We start from the raw sequence: 21908 nt of genomic DNA, 5'->3' as shown, positions 1-21908 counted from the left end.
CCTTTTATTAAGAGGTGAAATAGATATTTCTTTCTCCATTCTCCAGAATTTTGTCTCTGAATACAAAAGAATAAGAGATTAAGTCAAAGAGAGGATTGGTAGTTTCCAAATCAACACACAATCTCTTAAAAACTTCACATATGCAATGAAGAGAGTATAATTTCTATAACAAAAACCCATTCCTTTTTCATTAACTTCTTGTCCTATGAAAGTTCTATCAGGCAGAAGATTTATATCTGAGTGTAAGCAATGAAATGTTGAGGGATGATTTTGCCAGTTGCAAGTTCCAAGGCTCATGGTTTGTGTTTACCGGAAAGCGAAAATGATTAACGAAGGTAGTACAAAATACTAGGAAATTGTGACTTCTGCTGTCGAGAGAATTGCATCCCAAGTTTGCTGTATTTGAGTTGATTTGGGGTTTGCTTTATAATCTGAAGTCAGTTTGTAGGAGGTAAGTGTATGTCTTTGGTGGAGACTTGCAGTACTGAGGTTGGTGGAGGGAATTGCCCTTGGAGCTTCCTTTGCACTCTCTACCAGGTAAAATGCAAGTTCTGCAAAGGGAAAATCTCAGGGAGACTCAAGAAAATAGCATAGTGCCCAAAATCCAGGGTTTACGAAGGTGAGACTAACACTTTATGAGGAAAACATCTCTAACAAGATTCCTAGCAGCTAAAAAATAACACAAAAAAGCACAGTTTCCTCAAAAACAAGATTCTGTTTATTGGGCTTTCGTGGCTCTGTGCATGTACCTGCAGCCAGGTGACAGCCAAGAGCAGAATCTGTGGGATCCATTCTGCCACACTCACCTGGGGGAGTGGTTGTTGCAGCTCCAGCCATCCTGCTGATGGCAGTGGGGATATTCAGGGGATGGCAGAAGATAACTTGAGCAAAGCCAGCAGACCAGAAAATATCTTTGTGTGGAGCTGGGAAGAAGTCCCACTGAGGTGTGAAGGGTTGCAGGAGGACACCCTTCTGTTCATGGCTTCTGTTCAGGTGAGGCTTCAGACAGGTTGAGCCATGCTGTGTTGCATTTTCTGTCATACTTCCTTGCAGGAAAGTGGACTAGTTGCTTCTCACTGACTTAACAGCGGTGAGTGATGATGTTACAGCGTGAATCTGAAAAGGCCTTTGTGATTTGCACTGCCACAAACCACACTGGGATTTGGGAAGGTTTGCAAGGATAGCTTTAGGGGATCAGTAGTTAATTTGGAGTTGGCTACCCTGATAACATGAGCTTTTGGTTCAGTGTATGATCCTAGTAGTCCTTTCTGTAAATGATGAAGAGTTGTGCATTGGTTTTATGGGGTTTTTTTGTTGTAGTTTGGTTTTGGTTTTTTTCCCCCTTTTTGTTTCTTTGTTTCTGATTTTTCCTCCTCTTAAGAAATTTATCTAGTCTGATTCCTGTCTGTTTTTGAAATTGAATTGCTTTTTATTCTTTATGAGAAAAACAATGCATTTCAGTCTTACTGAGTTTCATTAACATCTTTCCCCTCAAATATGGCAGCAAGCCAGTAAAATTAATGTGCTGTTTGTCTCTTAGCACAGTTTGTTTGCTCAGGAACTGTCTTGTGCAAAACTCCAGGCCTTGAACTAGAGGCTGACATGACTCCAGTGCTGATGGTGTCAGTGGAAATTCCTCTGTACAAGCTTCAGCTCCTAAGAAAGGATACCCCCGTGTTTTGCTTCTGATGTTGGTCCTGACTTGGTCTGCAGGGCCAACTTCCAAATGCAGTGAAAGCTCAAGCTCCCATCAACTATGTGCAGAGAATCATCAGTTAAGAAAGGCACAGAAAACTGGGTGCTTGTTAATATTCATCCTTAAATGATTTATGAGGTTAAAAAGAATAAACAAGTGACACTTTATATTTTGTTACAGCAGTCTCCTGTCCTTGTTTACTATTGTTAGTGAAGAGCTTGTGTCCAGAAGGGTGTTTGGTGACACTACCAGCTGAATAAGGTCTTTCAGATGTGTCTGTCTGCATTAGTAATGAGAATGATGGCTCTTGTCTTACAAAGGAACCATTTCTTTAAAATATAACCTCCTCCTTCCCAGTTCCTCTGCAAATAATTTCATCATCAGAATTCTCATTACAGCCGTCTTTCATCCTTTTAACATTGGATGAAAATCTCTTTGTCTTCAAGTTCCTTCAATTATTAATGATTCAGTTGTATTCTTTTTGCCAATTGGTGCAGAGAGAACCTTGGAGCAAATGTGTATTAGTTATTCCATTTATTCTCTCCTCTTCATTCCTTCTGCGGTCTTTCTTAATAGTGCTGCTCTCCTGCTTTCTCACTCACAGGTTCTGCACCATTGCATGGGTTTGTTTCCTCAAATATAGGAGCCATTGTGCCCCAAAGACTAACCTGGTTTTTAAAACCTTCTAAAAAGAGGTAGGGAACAAGAACAAATCTTCTTGCAAATGCTGGAACATCTTTATTTTTCGGTGGTGTTAATAAGTGGTCAGACACCTTTATCTGAACTGCACCCTGTGGACCAGGTGGAAGTCTGGGGGATGGCAGGTCACAGACCCAGTAAAATTGTTGTCTCCAGATCCTAATCCAATCTCAATGGCATTGTGGAGAGTCAGGGGCCAGCCTTGGTGCCCTCTCCACCCCACTGAGGTCCTCCAGCAGCAAAGAGGGAAGGAGCAGGTGGGTTTCATGTGGAAGAACTACAGGCCTTGTCCTCTGAGAGACTGAGCTGATGTAGCGGGAGCCCTGTAGGAGCTCCCCTTGGCATTCCTTTTTCAGCCCCAGGGTCCCTGGAGCTGTAGGCTTTGCAGCTCTTTGGGCCTGAATGGCAGATTGGGGCTGAGATTCCCAGCACTCCAGCTGGCCCAGATTAGGAAGGTGTGGAGGGAGCAGTGCTGTACTCTGTGCCAGCAATTCTCATTAGGCTTGGAGAGGATGGAGAGAAGGTGGTGAAAGTTAGTTCTGTGGCCAGGTAAATTTTGCTGGAGGCTGTACTAGCTGCCCAGTTAGAGAAACTAGATGCCTGCAGGACAACAGGATCCTTACTCTCTTCAGGGAGGATGCCAGACTGTCTAGGCACTGCTCCTGGTGCCCTTTGTATAAAAATAAATAGCTTAACCTTCCTCATAGCAGGGGTTTTAGTTACCACACACACCACACACACACAGAGATTTGCTTTTAATTAGCCCAGTGAATTACTCTTTTATTCCCCCCTTCCTTGATCCCCCTCACCCATCCCCCCCATTGATTTAGAATGTAATTGCTTTCTTCCTTCATCTTCAAAAATTATATTATCTGAAAAATTTTTGTTAGTGCTTGGGTTTTCTGTGCTTTAGAGAAACCTATCTGAAAACATGTGCTTTACAAGGAAAGATTAGAAGAATGTTTTCCCAAACTCTTCCTTTTGCTTATCTGGACTCTCCCCAGTTTGCCAGTATCTATCTTACTGTGCAAACCCCACATTTTGGCATTTCTCCAGCTGAGACACCACCACGAAAGAAAGTGGAATAATTATCCCAGAGTTTTAGGGATAGCATCCCCATTAGGATAAATAAAACTGTGGTTTATCTTTTTTTTGCCCACAGTAAGCCTTTTCCTGTCAAACTACTGCCGAGCTACTTACTCCTGATTTGTCTAGTTATGTGTTTGAGGCCTTGTCTCTCAATGTGCTGTTCAGTCCTTTTTTCCTTGATTTCCTGCTTTTAGATCTGGGAGCTGCTGTGCAGTATGCTGCAAGGATCTTGGCTGGAGATGCTTTCCTGTGACAAACTCATCCTAACTTGGGGTGAAACCCAAATTTTATAAAAGCAAAATCAGGAGTGGTGAGATGAGCTTGTTGGCATTTGTTACTGACAAACTGATACTGCCAGAAGTATTTTGTAAGTTGTGCTCTTACCCTGTAGGTATTTAGGTACTTGTACACTACTTGGTTTATTTTTTCCAAAATCTTTGCAAAGATAGCATTTAACTGGTTGGTTTGTAATTTTCCACAGCTTCAAGAGGCCTCTCAAGAGAGAGTATGGTGTTTGGGAAGATGTTTGTGAAGATAAAGCAGACTCTTGTCTGCTTTGTTCTGAAGTCTGAGATACTCTTCTTGAGTCAGGGAGGATCCACACAACTTTCTAAGCCGCATCTGCTTTGTTTTGAGTGTTTCTTAAGTTGCTTTTTCCTATTCTAACCTGAAGTTCTCCTTCTTTTTAAAGCAATCATATACAGTATTTGCTCACTGTTGGTCCTGGCTAATCATAATTCAGTTTGTTCCTTAGTTTTTCTGATTATATTCTCAGTTTTGCTTTTCCTTATTTATATGGGATTTATCTCTGATTTCTGCATGACTTTTATTTGAATATCCAGCCTCTTAAAAAGCTTAGCATGTTCTTCTTATGTACTTGTAGAGTTTGTTGTTAACACTGCTAAACTCTTAATTCTGCCTTTACTTTCTAGTTATTTGTATCTCTAGAGCCTTGCACAGAGCATAAACCCTTACCTTTTGAGCTGTCCATGCTTCTGTTCCCTGCCAAACTGAATGCAAATCTTCCAAAGAAGCTCAGGTAGGATGGTAGAGGGGCCAAGACTGACAACTCCTCTCTCCATCCTCCCTTCTGCCTTTCCCCCTGTGAAATCCAGATCATATTCTCCTTGATGCCCTAAAATTGCTGTGGGATCACTTCTGTTCTATACAGTACCATCCTTTGAAACCAGTGTCTGGATGGCTATAGCAGAAGTCCTGTGCCAGTCACTGAAACAGCAGGAGAAGTATTCTGGCTTACTGTCCATACTGCTGTTTGGGCCTGTCATCTAAAATGCCATTGATCAAAGCATTACTTCATCTCAAAGAAGGTCACGTCCCTTGAGGTATATGAGATAAGTTCCAAGGTGCTTTATTTATCCAAAAATCCCTTTTGTCTAATGACTTTAATGTTTTTCACCCCATTCTGATAAACTAGATTTGACTATAATCACATTACACTTCCCAAAAGTCTCCCTGGTGATGGTGATTTGATGTGGCACCCTTTGTACCCTGATTGCTCATGGACAATGTGAGTGCTGTGAAATAACTACTGCCTTTCACCCTTGGGGCAACTACCTGTCTCAGATGAGAGATGTAATTTGCATGTACAAACAGCTTAAAAATAGTTGTGGACAGTAGTGTGAGACCAGGGTGAATGAAAGCTGTGTTAAAGTTATCCAAGTCTTCAGTCGTCAAACCCGTTTTAGTCTTGATGTGGTGAGTGCTGTGGATTCAGTGGAGCAGTGGCTGACTTAAATGTGTCTAAGCAAAGAGGGAATTGGAATCATTGTGTTAACCACAGGAAATCGGCTTTTATGATGATGAAAACAAGAATCAATCATAAGTAGCTAATGAACTAGCCTAGAGTATCTGCTCTGTTCATTTCACAGTAAATGTGATAGTCAGAATCCATTAAGAAACCCTTGCAAGGGGGTCCTCTGCAAAGACAGTATCTGTAACATGCAGTGCACGCTGCCAGCCCTCCTCACCTTTATCTGAAATGCTTCAGGAGTGTGCAGAAGTACAAATTCTGGTCCAGGTGCACTGGAGACAAGGAAGGTCTTTAGCAGGACTTTGTCTCAGAGGTCAGAGTGGCTGCTGCCTGTGGTTGGTTTTACTGGAAACCTGCAGCGTGTGGAGGGCAGGTATTGGCCAGGCTCAGCCTGGCTGCCCATGTGAAGAGGGGATAAGCTGTTACATCATTCTGGCAGTGCCACATTGAGCCCATGTGGGTCAGGCTGACAGCCAGCAGCATTCTCATAAGGCTGCTTTTGTTGTCTCTCCTGCGAGGTGAGGAGAGAGCTGCTTCCCCTCCACATGGCTCAGCTGCTGGGAGCTCTTCCATGCCTTTCTGCCTGACTGCCTTCCTTACATAAAGTGTTGCTAAGTGAGAAGCTGTTGAAACCAATTGTGCTACATGTTACTACATGTTTCTGCAATTTATATTGCCTGTCTGGTTAGTTTTGCTGCCATGAAACAGCAGTTAGCTGAGCTAACCAAATTAAAAAAAAAATAATTCTTGAAGGAAAGTATGGACCTAAGAGAAAATAATCATCTGGCAGCTTTTAGGAAGGCAGTACTTAGCTGCTAGAGAACATATTTCTGTGAAAAGATTGATCTTTAAGTTAAGGAGCAAATATCTTTTCACTGGAAGAGGTAACAGATACCAACCTGATTCAGGGGAACTTCTATTTTCAGTACTGCATGAACTATATATAACAGCATCCTATTGACTGAAAAAACCCCATATTTTCCTAAATATAAATGGTATTTGAATTGAAATACTATCCAAAACAGATGATTAGACAAACAGATAAACCTGTGTATTTTGCATTGGAGTTACTGCTTTATAGGTCTTTAAGACCATGCCAGCTTTGTTTATATTTTAATTGCACGTTTTTCAAAATCTGCTTCAACAAATGATTCATTAGTTTAGAATATTTTATTTATAAATTTAATATAGAGTAATAGCTAAGACTTCTGTTAAAAGTTATGACATGACAATTTAAAAGCATTATGCTACCTGATTAAGTGAAGCACAAACTGATGTATTAATAAATTCTAGTACAGTAGCTATGATATTTTACAGTAAGCGAGTTTTTGTCTTGACTCATCACCCCACTGGTAGGCCAGGAGCGAGAAAAGGTGAGAACAAGTGGTTCAGATTCTATCTGCAGTATTTTCTTAGTCATAAACCATGTGATAGGATGGAAAAACAGTTGGTGTTTCTCTTTGATGCACAGCTTGTCATGTGGTCAGCATCAGGACAAGGGCTGTGTGTTCACTCATATCATCTTTGAGCCTCCCACTAATGCAGTGTTGCCTGCACAGGTCTGTCTCACAGCCTTGTTCAAAGCCATTGTGTTCCTGGATGTGTGCAGTGATCTGGTTTTCAGGAAAGTCATGGCACTCTCAGGTGGCACTGGTTGATGCAGCAGGGTTGGTGCTATCAATTTCTTCTGATATTGTGGACACAGGGAATCAACTGAAAATTTAGGTGGCCTTTGAGAAGCAGTGCAGGCACAAGGCACTTTTAGGCTGTACCATTTGGGATACATCAGATGTCTTTATAACGTTTCAGTGATTCTCTGAGATGGAAGTTTGCTTCTACCATGTCAAAATTTGGGGTGTGATTGCTCACTCATCTCTTTGCTTTTCCTTTGTGGATGGATTTTGAGGTTGGAGTGTTTATTTTTGCCCAGTTGTCAGTGATACTAGCACCCCAGAAACAGCAGGCTGAACAGGCAGAGTTCCCCTGAACGAGCTGTTCCCCTCCAGATGCAGTACCTAGGACAGAAAGGATGGTTTGTTTTGGGGTAACTATACAGAAGCTTGTTTCTAGTATCTCTGCCACATACACATACAAGGTTTAGGGACTAACAAACACATTTCATGAATTTTGATTCCTTATTTTTTTTGTTCTCACTGGTCAGCAAGCTAGAAACTAAAGGATTTCCTCAGGCAGCCAAAGAATTTGGTAACTTCAAAAGGTTAAGTGCAGTTCTGAAACTGGTTGTTCTGAAAAACCAGACCTGGGAGTATTTGAATATCCTACGTCTTCCAGCTTGATTTTAGTGACATGGTGGCACAGAGAGAAACAGAAAATCCTTTTCTAGATATTCCATGTATCAATTCTTTAGCTGAGGAAAGTCAGCTAGGATTCACAATAGAGAGATCATGCCTGAAATTATCTGTGTGAAATGTTTAAAACAAATAAAATGAAGTAGGGGAAAGAGAAGCCATAATATGCCTGGGATTTGAAGACTAGATTATAAAATCATGCTGCACAGAACCCCATGCTGTATCAGCAGGTGTGTGTCTGTGGGTGCAAGAGAGCTGGCCACGACAGTCAGCGTGAGGGGATGACTTTGGGTGAATGCTGGGAAAGGGTAATGTCACCAGTACAGGTCTGTTTTATTGGCAGTTTGGGAGGAAGGACAGATGAGTCCTGTGAAGATATTGGGATCTGCTATGGATACAAAGCTGGTGGCACTGCTGGTGTAAAGGAAATAGTATGATTGAAAGGGCCCTGGCCTGGCTGCATGAGGTGGGCAGATCAGCTCCTGCATGCTTCTACTTGGAGAAGAAGACTAAAAACAAAACCAGGGTTCCCCTGTATCCTGAAACTTTCTAACCTGCCTTGAAATCCTTGTTACCTGCAGAGGCTGCTTACTCAGCCTGTGGCTCTTTGTAACTGCTCCACATCCATCCTCTGTTTTGTCAGTAACCTCAGAGAGGAAGAGAGTGACTCCAGCCTTACAGCCTTCCTCACTACATAGCCCTCGTGTGCTAAACTGCATCTGTTTTCCTAGAATTAATTAATACTCTTCTATTTTGTTTTTCCCCTGCCTTGAGAAGGGGAAAAAAATGAAAGCAAGTTTTTCCCTCAAATGGATCGTAAAATAGATAATCTGACGTTTATTACTACTGCAGAAGATCAGAAGATATTTAGAGAATGTGGTGAAGCATTTATCTCCTCTCAAGCTCTCCAGAAGGAAGCCATCCTTGTTTCAAGTGCTAAGACAATAGCGAATAAAAAGAAAATTCTCTGTTCCAGGGCTATTTTTACCAGTGGTGCAGTTCCTGTTCAGTAGACCTATACCTCTTAATCTACATCACTGATGATAGTGGAAGCTGTTTTAAGCATTGCATAAAATGTTCATCCAGTCCTTGCTGAAAAAGAAGCAACCAACCCACAAGTCCTTTGTTAAACACTGGTTGCATGGCTTCAGCAGTAATTTGGATATAAAGATCTTAGGCTGAGGTTGTGGCAGCATCTTGCTTTATTTGGGAACAGAAGTTGTGTGTGACCTTGGGAAAACACAAATTGGTGATTGTTCTTTCCTCCCCCTACCTCCTCATTATCTCTTTAGGGTTTTGGCTCTTCTAATTTATAATGGCAGCTGTCTTCTTGCACAGAGGGACCCAGTGTGCAGCTGGACAGTAAATTGAAATGAAGTTCATTATCTTGTGTGAATGTGATGATGAAATAAAACCCACCTGAACCAGCAAAATCTTTTAAAGTTTAGATCAGGCCTCAGTCACAGTCTCACCATCTCCTTTACTGAGATTGTAAATGTCTTTACTCCTCTTTGAGAAGTACAGTACTGAAAATATAATTTAATAATTTCCAGGATTTTGACTTGCCAACTTCCTTACATTTGTATTTTCACTGTGTTGGGATGCATTGGTGTGATGAATTTCCTACTTCTGTGAGTAAGCCAGGTAAAAATGAGGTTTAATCTCAGATAGGGCTGAGTGTTCTGTGTGTTCCAGCATCTGTCTGGATTAGGCTTTTCATCAATGCCTTTTGTCTTGTCATTTTTATAGGTATGGAAACATATATCGCAGGGCAGGCAGAACAAACTTGATGATTAAGATGGTTTTTATTTGCAGTATCTTAAGATGAAACCATTTGCCATGGGCTGTTTCAGCAGACTGTGTCTCTGGAAATGCTTGCACGGGCAGACTGGAGGTGATTTGGGTAGCTGGTTGAAGATTCATCCCTAGGCTCCAGGGTGTAGGACACAGGCTGGCAATATTTATCCATCCCTTGTGAGACATGTGATTTCTCTTAGGAACCTCTGAGACAAATTACAGGACACTTTTGAGGACTTCTTATTCTTCCACCATCCCAGCTCCACGGTGTTTTTGCTGGGACCTCCCAGAGCTCCTGGTTATGTTGGCTAGTGAAGGGGAGCTGTAGAAGTGAGGCAGAGATCACAGCAAGGCAGTGAACAAGCAGCTGGTGAATGGTGGAGCTAAGGAAGACAAGGCAGGATTAGGGTTTCCTTGGTTTCTGCAGAGGATGATCTCTGCAGTGGGAGGTTTGGCAGCAGCAGGCACCCCTTCCCATGAGTCACAGGAGGCTTTTTCAGAGGAAAGGTCTAAGAACTGTGCTAGTGCCACGCTTGTTCTTTTCTGTTCCTTCCAAAAGGCCTTTTTGCCGCCATGTGGTACTTGCTCCACTGTTATCCTTGTCCCATACAGCCTACCTTCCTCCATTTCCTCATCCTCCTCGCTGCTGTGGTGGTTGAGAGAGTGGGGAAAAACTGTCAGCTCAGGACAGATGCTCTAAAGTTACTAAGATCTGTTTATAGCAGCGAGGGTGGAATTTCTGTTTGATGCAACGGTTGATAGATGTGTGAAGTCATCCTGTGGTTGTGGGGGAAGACAGAAAGGAATTGATTCCCTTTGCATCCCTCTACCCCCAAAATTTTGGGAGACAGCCCCTGGAGATCAATGGGAAATTTGTTACTCCTTCCTGTAAGCCCCCTGGTCCACTCAAAGGTAAATGGGGTTTGTTGGACCTCTCCCAAAAATTTTGTGGTAGCTGTTTCATTTTCCTGTTGATAGCCTTCCCTGTCAGGTGTTCTGCTGTCACAGGGACTGAGAAACACCAGCTTACTGCTGGGAAGTGAACCTAGTTGACTTGTGTGTCCTAAGGGCAGGGAAATTTAAGCTTGTCTTCAGTCCTTAAGAGTCCTGGGCTCATTGGTTACTCCAAACTGTCTGCTTATTTGCTGTGTGTGCTGTTTCATTGCAAACTTAAAATGCTTGAAAACAAACCAGTTCATCTTTTAGTTTTTCCAATATTCTTTTTAAAAATTCGTTTATGTTTCTGTACTCCTTCTTTACTATCCCTCCCCAGTTGAGCTGTTTAACACTCCAGCTCCTTACAGAACACGGGGTGATTTCTGAATTCATAGGTTCCTTTTCCTACTGAGATTAATATTGTCCTGAAGAAAGCCTTGGAATAAGGAGGTGAGATCAAAGCAGGCACAACAACTGAATAGTGGCAGTAAAACTAAAAATCCTCACTTCAGGAAGAACTTGTTTCTGAGCTGAGCTGTGCAATGAGCCCTGTTATAATCTTGTATTAGTCCAGAAGGGTCCTCGCTTGCCCCTACAGTCCTGCAGCATTTCTGCATTTTCCCTGGTTTTATTTCCCCTTGGTGTGAATAAGCAAATGCAAGGCTCAAATAACAGAGTGGAGCTGGTTCCAACACGTGAACAGCACTAGACAGAAAAATAAAAGAGGAGAGCAAATTTCCTTCTTGATCTGTAAAGCAGAAAATACTAAATCCCTCCAGACCTCCTTTTTGGCATGTACCATCCATAAACCCTGTTTGGGATTTGGATCAGCATCACGGCAGAACCCGGGTGCGTCGCTGCCTGCGTGCAGTGCAGGCTTGTGTGTGTCTGGCAGCAGCACAAAAGAAACCAGCTGATGATATTCATAGGATTAAAGGCCCGATTCCTGGGGACACACTTGGTTGGATGCAATTAAAATGCCTGTCAGGCATTTGATACCAGCAACCCCTTGACAAACTGCTTCAGCAGCCGCGAGGTGCAGCATCCTATTGTAAGTGGATGATGGCGGAGCTGGCTGGCTTGTCGTCATTCTCGAAATTTCTGTGGCCAGTGAACTCCCTCTTCCTCTCCCACTCACCCTCTTTTCCTTTTCACCACTGCGGGGACTTTTCCTAATTTGCAGTTTTCCTTTTCCTGACGTGCACATGGTAGCTACAAGCTGGTGGCTTGCAGACTGCGTCTGGCTGGAGATAGGCAGCGAGCCGATGGATAACAACACTCCGGGAGAATGATTATGCAGCAGTTATTTAAGGATAGGCTTTTGTGGTATGGCAGCATATGAGCTGGTAATGATTTTATTTTAAAAAATGTCAGCTTTGTTTGCTTGTTGAGAATTTGAGAGAGTTGTACCTTTATGCTGAAGCTTTTTTTTTTGGATTTTATCTGTCGTAGATTAAAATCTGTAGCAATGCTGCAGAATTACACTGGATGAATTAAAATGAATAGGTAATAAACTTCTGTGGATTTGTTTATAAATACATTGATGCATGCATAGTGTGTGTTATATGCAGACACACCTTCTAACACAGATGACTGTCTGGATATGTTTATGCATTTTTGTCTTTGTATGATAGACTACATAGCTAAAATATGGGGTTTTTTTAGCTAAAAACTGTTTTTAAGCAAAAATTAAGTGTTTTCAGGGTTTTTTTCCCCCTCCCTTTGTTTTGTATTAGCAGATTCTTCAGTGTATAGTGTTGGACACAGCGTGCTGATTGGAATCCTGTTCAAAGATCGGAAAGGTAGGACTCCTCTCTTTGAATATGAGAATGAATATGGTACAGACTGTGAGCTTCTCTTTGTTATTTTGTTTTTCCTTTTTAATTTAAACAGTAGTTGTTTTGTTTTTGTCAGCTTTGCAGAGATTTACGGTGCCAGGCACTGTAAAGTTATTTTTGATGTGTAAGCATATGCTCTAGGTAACTAATTAATCCTTTTGGTTGCAGCCAGCAAAGGGTGAGATACAAACCCAAATGCCTATTGTCTTGTGTTAGTATAGCGAGGGTGCAAGCTGCCTCCTGTCATACCACGTTTGGGCTCATCCTAATACTGATTTTAGCATCAGCAAGGACAGGGTTAAACTGTACAGCCTTGTTCCAAGCAGGTACAGTCTCTCTCAGGAAGCAGCTCTAGCAGCTCAGGTTCCAGCAGCCTGTCAGGGCTGGGTGAGCATCTGTCTGATGGCTTTTTGACATACTACTGGCACTTCAGAAATTATGTCTGCATATCAAAAGGAGGAAAACAAGCTGGGTTTTTTTTTTTTTGACAATGTCATTGCTAATTCCCAGGAGTAGCTGTTGATTGTCCTCTTAAAGCCCTTGCCCCTGTAAAGAAAAGAGGGAGATAAAATGTTACAGAATAAAATCTCTAAGTTACTTTGTATTGGACTTCCAGGTGTGTCAGGTAGCTAAGGAATACAGATTTCATTGATTTGCAGTGAGGACTGTGCTTTAAAAAAATAATAATAAAATTAATCTAGGCAGGATTGAAAATCTGTTCCCTTTCACTTTAATGGAGAGAGGAAAAGGTGTATCCATCTTGAATTAACTTCTCAGGTACCAGTTCTCACCCAACACCTATCAAACCTGACTTTATGATGTTCTTCTCTATTATGGTACCCTACAGATGGTCATACTTCTTAGGTCTGCATTCAGACCTGGAGGGAATATGTGCAATCACAATATGCATGTGTCTTTAGTTTGAAGGTTTAAGGGGCCTTTTCAAAACCTGAAAAAAAGCCCACAGAGTTTTTTTTTTTCTGGAAAGGTGGTTGTGTTTCACTCTTTAAGAAAGCCTAGGCTCCTGCAATGGCCAGTGTGGCTCCCCAGAGAGGCAGGAGTCCCAAGCCAGAACCTGGGCACTGGAAAAGGTGTGGGCCACTGCTAACACAAAGCATGCCACAGAAAGGTGATGTATAATCAATATAATTGAAATGAATGTCTATGACTGGTTGATAAATGCTGTTTCCTGAGGAAAAGCATTGTGAATTTTTCCAAATATTCTCTCTCCTGTTTTCTTACGTACAATTATCTTTGTTTTCCTCTTCTACGCATCCCGCCTTTCTCTTGACCCTTTTAGTTTTCCTGTCTTTGGCAGAAGGCTTTTTACCTGGCTGAAAAAAAATCTTGCAAGGAATTCTTTACCTGCTAGTTTATCTTAGCTGCTTTTAATACTTTCCTCCTGGTATCAGTTATCACTAGACTCATGGAAATAGAAAAGCCTGTAGTAAATAGTGTTTAAAATGCTTTAATTTGTGAAAAATGCATTCAACTATTTGATTTTAGCTAAGAGAAAGTCCTTTCTTTTCCCTCTACTTTGAATTTCACTTCCATTGTTCAAGGCAACAAGCCTAACGGCAGTCTCATTCTGATTTCATTAATGTTTTGCAAACTCTGTCTCAAAGACTAATATTGCTTGCTGGCTTGATGTCAGAATCCAAGGTTTTGCTGCAGCATTGGAGAAAGGGAAAGGAAGGATCTCTCACAAATAGAAATTACACCATTGTAAGCAGACAAGTAGAACTGCCTAGTTTTTGTAGTATAGATGGGTAAGGAGTCCAATTTTTTGACAATGTGATCTCTTCAGATCCCAGCAGGTTTTCACCTGCTATGGAAATGTCTCTTATCTCCTGTACACAACATCTTATCAATCCTCTATGGTATCCTAAAAACAAAGGAAGGGCATCAGCTATTTGTTATTAAATCAGAGTTGGTAGAGACTGGATTTTTTACTATATATAAAAATACATATACATTTCTTGTACTTCTGATTTAGTAGTCATTTTGGCCTCCTTTTATCTGGGCTTTTAAGATTCACTCTACAAATCATTCCTTAAGGTTACAAAGAATAAAGTGAGATGTTATACTGGCAAAAATGGAAATTATTTCAAACAATATCATTTTCTTGACTAAGAGGTAAGGTGCACTTTGGCTGGAAGAAGAGAATTAATTCTAGATTGACAGGACTTAAAAAATCCTGTGGCCAGAGGGGTAACATGAGCTGGCTTGGAATAAGAAAAGAAAACCATTTTGTTAGCTGGTACAAAAAGGCGACAGAAGCCAGAGTGTGCAGCGGCAGTGAGGTGTGCTGGATTACAGTTTGTGGACTCTGAGGATGACGTGATGCTTGGCACTCACCTTCAATTAAATATATGATGATATGGTGACCAAATGCACCAAAGGCATCCAGGAGGAGCACGTGGTGTCAGCCCATCCCCAGGACTCTGCTGCAGGAGTGGACTTGGGCCTCCATGTCTGCCCCTGCCCTGAGATTGTCATCTGTTTTTTAACCCCACTCGTAAAGGGGAGGTAAGGACACCATTTGCTTGGTGACTGTTCTAGGCTGGGTCTCAGCATCCTTGGATTGTTTCAATCACCAGGGTTAATGTTGTCTTGTCCTATGATTACATGAAAGAAGTAGTGGTTTGAGCATTGGAATGAATGGTGCTGACTTTGATTTGTGACTTGTGCTTGAGGAACAATTTTCAGTGATGATTTTCCTGCTGTTTTACTGATTAGAAAGACTGTCACCTAGGCAGATGGTTTGGTGGCAAATATTATGGCTTTTCTTCCAGCTGAAATGTGAGCAGGGTCACTTGCAGGGTCTGCTTTTTCTTCTTGAATGCTGGTTTTCATGAGACTTGCAGGAAGGCAGTTACCTCTGTAACAAAACAGGCTGAAATTGGTCAAGGGATGCAAAAGTTACCAACTGCAGAGAACATAATCTACAAAAAACTTTCAGTGACTGCGACTGGAGCTAATATATTCTGATGAAAGCTCTTTTATATGCATTTGCATCTTGTGTCCTCTCCTCCTGTGCCAAAGCTTCCACTATTCCAGTTTCTGTGTGGCCGTGTGCTGCCAGTTGGGCAAGGACACTGCGTGCTCTAGAGCTGCTCTGACTGCAGACTGGCCACTGTGTGCATGTGCTGCTTGTCTGGAAGGTCAGAGACAGTGAGTGCTGATGTTATGGCAGTGCTTTCTTCATTTAAAGGAAAAATTCCAATTTAATTTTGGTTTTAATTTCTAGGAAGAAAAGTTTCTGTCCCTAATTCTCTGTTGAGCTACACTTAAGTATTAAAAGATAGGGGTAGTTAGGCAGAAGAAGTTTGGTTTAGTAATGTTAGAAAGGACCCTGGGTAACCTGTCAAGAAGGTAACCATTAAAGCACAAGAATCCAATGGAGGATGAACTGGACCAGGAGCTGTGCTGGCATGGCCTCAGCTGGAGGAAGAAGGTGCACATGATTAGGTGCAGGACTGAGGTTCCTGTGAACAGCTGTAAACTGCCAGGTTAACTCCTGAAAGTTTGTGTCCTCTTTCTCTTCATTATTTTCTTTGTCTCTGAAACAGACAAAGAAATGCTAGTGTATTTCTGAGGAGAAGTATTCATCAGCTTAGCAAAATGATTGAGATCCTTGATTACAGAGATCTGTGAAATTTGATCAGGAGTCTTAGGATGGTGGATTTTGTCTTTGCTGCAGGAACAAAGGTGTTTGTGGTATTACTGCAGTAGCAGTAACAATAAAAAGGTTAAAATACATTTACTAAGACTTGATTTCTCCCATCAACATCCATCAACTCTTCCTTCTTCTTTGCTGTATTGAATTACATTGTGATCATAGAGGTCAGTGGTGACATTTAAGGTGCTAATGAATAAATAGTAATCTATTAATCTGTCCCATTTCATACAAAAGAATGGCTGTTTCCTGATGGACACTGAGCTGGCATACCAAAGCTGTGAAAGGCAGAGTCTGTGTTGCCAGTAGCATGCTAAGAGAAAAACCTCTATAGCAGCAATGCTGCTGACTCATGCTTTACAACCCTGGAACATTCCCTGAAAGGCTGGAGGTGCAGATTAACTTCCTTTCCCCATCCTGGTCAGGGGACAATTAATTTCATTATTTGCCACCAAGTGAAGCATCTAGATAGTTCTGCACTGCTGCTGTTTTCACTGACCTTTTATGGAGTGCATTAGCATGGAGCTTGCGAGAAATCATGGGCAATTTATTTTAATACATTGGGTGTCAGTCGGTGCTAAATCACAGAAGCTATTTACATTTATTTTCTGAGTCATTACAGTTCTAGTGATAAGGTGAGTTTTTCGCTGCATATGGTTAGTAAACTGCATTTATTTCTCTTTTTTTTTTTTTATTTGGTGTGTATATTTTGCTTAAAAATGCAAAGGTATACCTTAATTGGCTAAAATTGGCTAAAAGAAAATGAATCATATGTTAGGAGGTGCCTTTCTTTGCCTTTTCCTTGTCAAGGGGAAGGGGCTCATGACTGCTGGAGACAGGACTAGAGAGCAATGGGGGAAAGAGCAGAGGTGTGTATTAAGTGACAGGATACAAGTCCCTGTCTCATCCAGTTGGCTCTGTCTCTGTGGTTCCCAAGCTGCTTCCTTCCACGTGCCCAAAGGGGCCTGAGCACTCTTGCTGCTCCTCAGCATGGCAGCATTTGAAATTGAGAAGCTTGATCTTATTCATAGCCCTGAATTTGGCTGGGGAGAAGAAGATACATGGGACAGCTCTGGGGACTTGCACATCCTCCAACATCTCTTTCAGGTGTTTGAGGTACAGATGTGGAAACAAGGTCACAGCACACCTCTGTGAAAAGTTCCTTGACAAATCACTGCCATCTGCAAGTACAGGGCAGCACAGCCCCCGAGCACAGGTAGTACAGCAGGGAGGAGGTTCTGCTGAAGTGGTGTCTCATTTTTGCTCTGGAGAAAGCCCCTAGTTCTTCCTGCTCTGTAGTGCCAGGAGCACTGCTCACCTGCCCATCCTGGGCTGTAGTGGTGCTCAGTGTGCTCTCAGGCCCTGCTTGAGCTTCTGGCAGCACTGCACAGGCAAGGGACTGCTGCTGTCTTGCATCTGTATTCTACATCTCTGAGCATTGGGAGGGTTTTTATTGGCATTTCTGAGCTGATAATTTGCAATACAAGATGTCAATGGAGTGGATTTGGAGTTTCACAGGCTTGGAACTCCTGGCAGGGTGGATTTTCTACACCCACATCCCCCTCCCCCCCGCTATTTTTTAAAATACTCGAGGCTGAGGTGCCATGGAGAAGGGGCAGCAGATGTGCACAACACAGGGCTATCACAACCTGGAGATTGATCAGGCTGTGCCTTTGGGCAGTCTGGCCCTGGAAACCAGCCTGCCCTGTTGGGATTCAGCACTGCTGCATCGTTCTTCCCCGAGCACACCAGAAGACAAGCTTACTGGTAGCTCCAGCTTGCCTTTGTCTCTGCAATCAGAGACATAAAAACCCTGTCTGCAGTCATAGTCTACCTAAAGTTGTCTCTGGCAGGGGTTAGAGAAGGGACAAGTGCATTAACATTTCATAATTTAGGACAGAACTATGCTTTAGGATTTCCACAGCTGCAGCAGTTTAATGGAAATCTGTTTGAGGGTGGCTAGTACATGGAACTGGCTAGGCTGGATTCTAGTGTCTGAGTGGGCATATTGTTATTGTGATGAAGTCCTGTTGTTTTCAGTGTTGTTGTCCTGTAACTTTTACCTCAGACTGATATTCACAGATTGAGAAAAGCCTAGAGTATACCTTTCATGTGCGCTGTCATTTCTCATTTTGTGTGTCTGTAGGAAATACAACATGTTTAATCTTAGCATATTGAACAGAGGGAACAAGAGCAGCAGGGTGTGTTGAATGGAGCTTGTTCTGCTCCTGGGCATTTGTGGATGTCTTTAGGTGGGAAGGTTTTTATTTTTGGTTTTTATTTTTGTGTTTCTTTGGCACTTTCCTTACATTTTTATTGTAAAAGAAACCCAAAAAACCCAAAACTTTTTTTGTTGTTATTGTTCTTCATATGTTAAAGGTTAATCTGAGCCCAGCAGACTTAAGTATTCAGCCATGGTGAATAGCTTTAAAAAATACTTATGATTTTACCCCCAAAATATCTGTCATTAACAGTGGAGAAAAGTAGTGAGATGTACAAAAGGGGATACAGTAAAATCATTGCATTTGTGTCCACATGCTCACCTACATTTTTTTCGTGTTTAGCCTGTGTAATAATGCTGTTGTGACTTATAAAACTCTTTTCTGCAGTACCCAAATGGCCATGAGAAATGCCAAAACAAACTCTTCTATCTAATATCAATGAAGGAGTGCTGGAGTTAGAAATATTTTTATGAGATCTGTTGCAGTTAAATACTGTGAACACTGTAACCAGATATGAATTTATTCTGTGTGTATATATGTGCATAATCAAATATAATATAGAAATGTATATAAAACCATGGTGTCAGGAGGGAAATAAAACAGTGTAACTTCTTTCACTCATCCAGAATTTTACTCAGTTTTTAAAACCCCGGTGTTTAGGATGTTTTAGGGTGGGTTTCTTTTTTTAACTTTCTACATCTGTCAGAGAGAAGATGGTTGTTTCTGTCTTGTCAGGCAGAAAGGTTATGTAGGTGTTCTGAAATATTGTTGCTGAGCTAAAATTGATAAAATCATTTTAAAAATACTCTTACTGGGCCTAGTGGAATTGAGTGATGACTTGAAAAACCTTAGACAAGGCTTGCAGTGAAGGATAGTCCCAGATGTGAGCATCTCCTGTCCATATATATTTCTGTTTGAATAGTTTACTAAATATAATGAAAGGCCCAAAATCTTCATGTGCATTCTGTCAAAAATATATTACCACCTGTTATGAACAGGTTTAAACCCAGAAGAGCAAAGAAAGCTAAGTCTCTGTGTAAAAAACAGAAAGAACTTTGAAAGTGCAAAATACTCCCAAAATCGGCATTAAAACCAAACAAGATTAAATGGTAAAGCCAAAAATTTATATATTTTTATATATTTTCCCCTCCATGCTTTATGCCAGTTTTGCCTTCCTTTTTATGGGCCTGAAGGTGGGCTGCTCAAAGTCCAATACTGTGTGTAGTTTTCAGGTGTTAAAGAGTGATTATGATAAGTGGACATAATGACAAAGCACTTTTTGAAGCCTTTCTCATATTATTTCTCTTACTATTAGGCTCTTGCACCACTTTTGGATTCATGCTATGGTGTTAATATGCTTTCTTGCAGTTTTGCTCCTTTCCTCTTAAATCAAGAGAAAGAAATAGTCGTATAATAAACCGTGTTGTGAGAAAGTCATATATTATGACAAAGCTTAAAAAGGCTTTTGAGGATTTACAGCCACGAGTGTTTATGAGAACTGAACTAATTTTAATTTCCCAGCAATCCTGCTTGCAGAGATCATTGGGAGTCAGGTATCTGTAAAATGAAGAAGTGCAAGATGTCAGTGAGGTGGGAAGCAGGGACCCTCAGCTCCTGCAGGGAAGCTGTAGCTGCTGAAATGTAGCCATGCCAGAAATGCTGACTGCTAGGGCTGTGGTTGATGGGCTGCCTGCCAGCACAAAGGCAGTGCCACTGTCTCTGCAGGTTTGCTGTATGAAGGTTAAGCCTAAGGATTGAAGTAATCCTTACAATATTAAAATCCCCAGTCTTGCAGTGTCTGTAGGGGAAGGGCCCGCCAGACATCACAGAAACTTGCTGAGATGTCTCTGACTGCATGTCACTCACCAGCCCCTCCAATGTGTCCCCTGCAGTTTTTTGGTTGTCTCTGGCTGTTTTTCAGGCTCATCAGCAGCTTTTGCTTTTGGTAAAATGCTCCCTCACAGCAGAAATTTGCCTTGGATCTGAGCCCCTTGGCTACTTAGCGGAATTAAGTCTTTCACTGATCCACGTCATTCAATATTTACTGCAGCCCACTGGCTCTGGCTACCCCAGCTGACACTGGTTTTCTGGTCCTTTTGCCCTGTATCTGTCACTGGTTCTGTCTATTCAGAAAGTTTGTATGCCTGAAGCGAAATGGGCTTTTTTGGCTTTGGCCCTCTGCTGTCCACGGCAGCTTGTCTCAGAGCCCCAATGACACTCTGGGCTTGCCAGGCTGCCTGCCACATTTCCAGCACAATGTGCCCCTGTCTTTCCCAGAGCTGTGCTGTTTTGTCCCTGGGTCTGAAGCGTGTGTTTGCAAGGCTCAGAGGCGTAGCTTATCACTGCTGGGCAGGAGCATCTGTCCCAGGCTCTGCTTGTGTCGTGCTTGATGGAGAGAATGGCTGAATTGCTCAATGAAAGCATGGAAGGGACCCCCATGACCTCTGCACCTGTTTTAGGTTAGAGGGCTCCGTGGGACAAGAGCCAGCCTTTGAATCATCACATCTAGAGCTGGGCTGGGCATAGGAAAACTACTTATCTCTTTAAATAGACTTGATGGCTATTGTGTGGCTGCCATCTGTCCTATTTTACACATGGTAACTTTGTTTTATTATCATCTTTAACCATATCTTACTAGGTCTCTAAACTGCTGGTCAGTCTGCATTCATTATTGAATAAAGAGGCTGCCACTTTTTTTAGCTGAAAATAATCTTACTACAATAGTGGTAAATGAGTCTTTTCCCCCTGTTTTGTCGTGAGTGCCTTTCTGCACAAGAAATGTGATTGATAGCAGGGACCTCACTGCAGCATTTATCATCCTGATTAATCACAGCACTTTAATAGGGTGCTTTGCTTTAAACAGAAGGCAGTGGCCATCTAAACAATAGCTGGAGCATTAAGCACTGAAAGCCAAAATGCATGTTATGATTGTTTTGGTTTTTTTTTAATATTAGGAGGGGTTAAAAAATAGCAGACTTTCAAGGAGAACAAGTGTTGGGTGTGGAGGATGCTTCGGGGAGCTCTGTAAAAAGTTTGTTAGCAAGAGTTAAGAGGTTTGAAGGAGTTTTCAAGTGGGCTAACAGTAATAAAAGTACAGTGCAAATGTGTAATGCATTGTAGACATTGTTTGTTGTGCCAGTTCTTATCCCAGTCTGTCTGCTTACCTGCTGTCAGGAGATGGTAGTGATTCATATGCTGATGCTTGGTTCCACTGTCCACATGGCAGTAGGGAGCAGACTGAAGGTCTTGATACCTCTGGACCACCTCTGGATCCAGTTACATGCAGCAGCTGCAGGAGACTTGCAGCACTGCATGTGAGTGGGAATAGGAGTCACTCTGCAATTCATGATTTATTGATTTGTTCTTTCCAAGTGTTCTCAACATTAACAATGAAGACTTTTTAAAAGGTTGCAAGTACTGAGGAGACATTCTTCCCTCTGGCAACCTGTCATTAGAGTTTTAATACTTGCAAGGAAGCAGGAATTTTCTGGAAGATTTCTGAAGGTGTTTGCTGTCCTCAGACAGAGGTTAAGCCCAGGCAAGTTTAGGGTTCCTCTGTTGCTCTTACTGTGTCCTCTTACTGTTGTGTTGCTGAGGGCTGCAGGGTTGTGCAGAGACGATTGAATTGTCTTTGGGTGCTTAACACTGTCATTTGCCAGAGCACATCTGGGAACTAAAAATTGAATGGAGTCTTAGCTCTTTCTGTAGCAAAATCCTACACATGTTTCTGTTCTGACAGGGTGAGAGGGAGGGGCGAGTCCTCCAGGATGTGAAATATGACAACAGTCTCAGGACCTTGTTGCCTTTACCAGAGGTGAAAGTTGGGAGGTGGATGGTACATGAATGAATTAATAGACAACTGAATTTTAAGG

The 21908-nt window shown here is 41.9% G+C and overlaps 1 protein-coding gene across 40 annotated transcripts in view; it reads left to right on the top strand.

Annotated features, from left to right (window-relative positions):
• The window catches only part of MAP2 (microtubule associated protein 2), a 221696-nt gene that overhangs the window by 78010 nt on the left and 121778 nt on the right, over positions 1-21908 (top strand). For 29 of the 40 annotated variants that reach the window (XM_086896042.1, XM_086896046.1, XM_086896040.1 and 26 more), the window contains one exon: positions 12037-12099. The exons of 8 other annotated variants lie outside the window; for them this stretch is intronic. The gene's annotated coding sequence lies outside the window, so the exon portion shown is untranslated. Of the gene's footprint in view, positions 1-12033; positions 12100-21908 lie in introns of all 40 variants that reach the window. 3 more of the 40 variants (XM_086896044.1, XM_086896055.1, XM_086896064.1) reach the window with 1 other exon arrangement.

Source organism: Cyanistes caeruleus, chromosome 7 (genome assembly GCF_971803275.1).
Source record: "Cyanistes caeruleus chromosome 7, bCyaCae1.hap1.1, whole genome shotgun sequence".
NCBI classification, from domain to species: domain Eukaryota; kingdom Metazoa; phylum Chordata; class Aves; order Passeriformes; family Paridae; genus Cyanistes; species Cyanistes caeruleus.
This window is presented reverse-complemented; position numbering and strand designations above follow the sequence as displayed.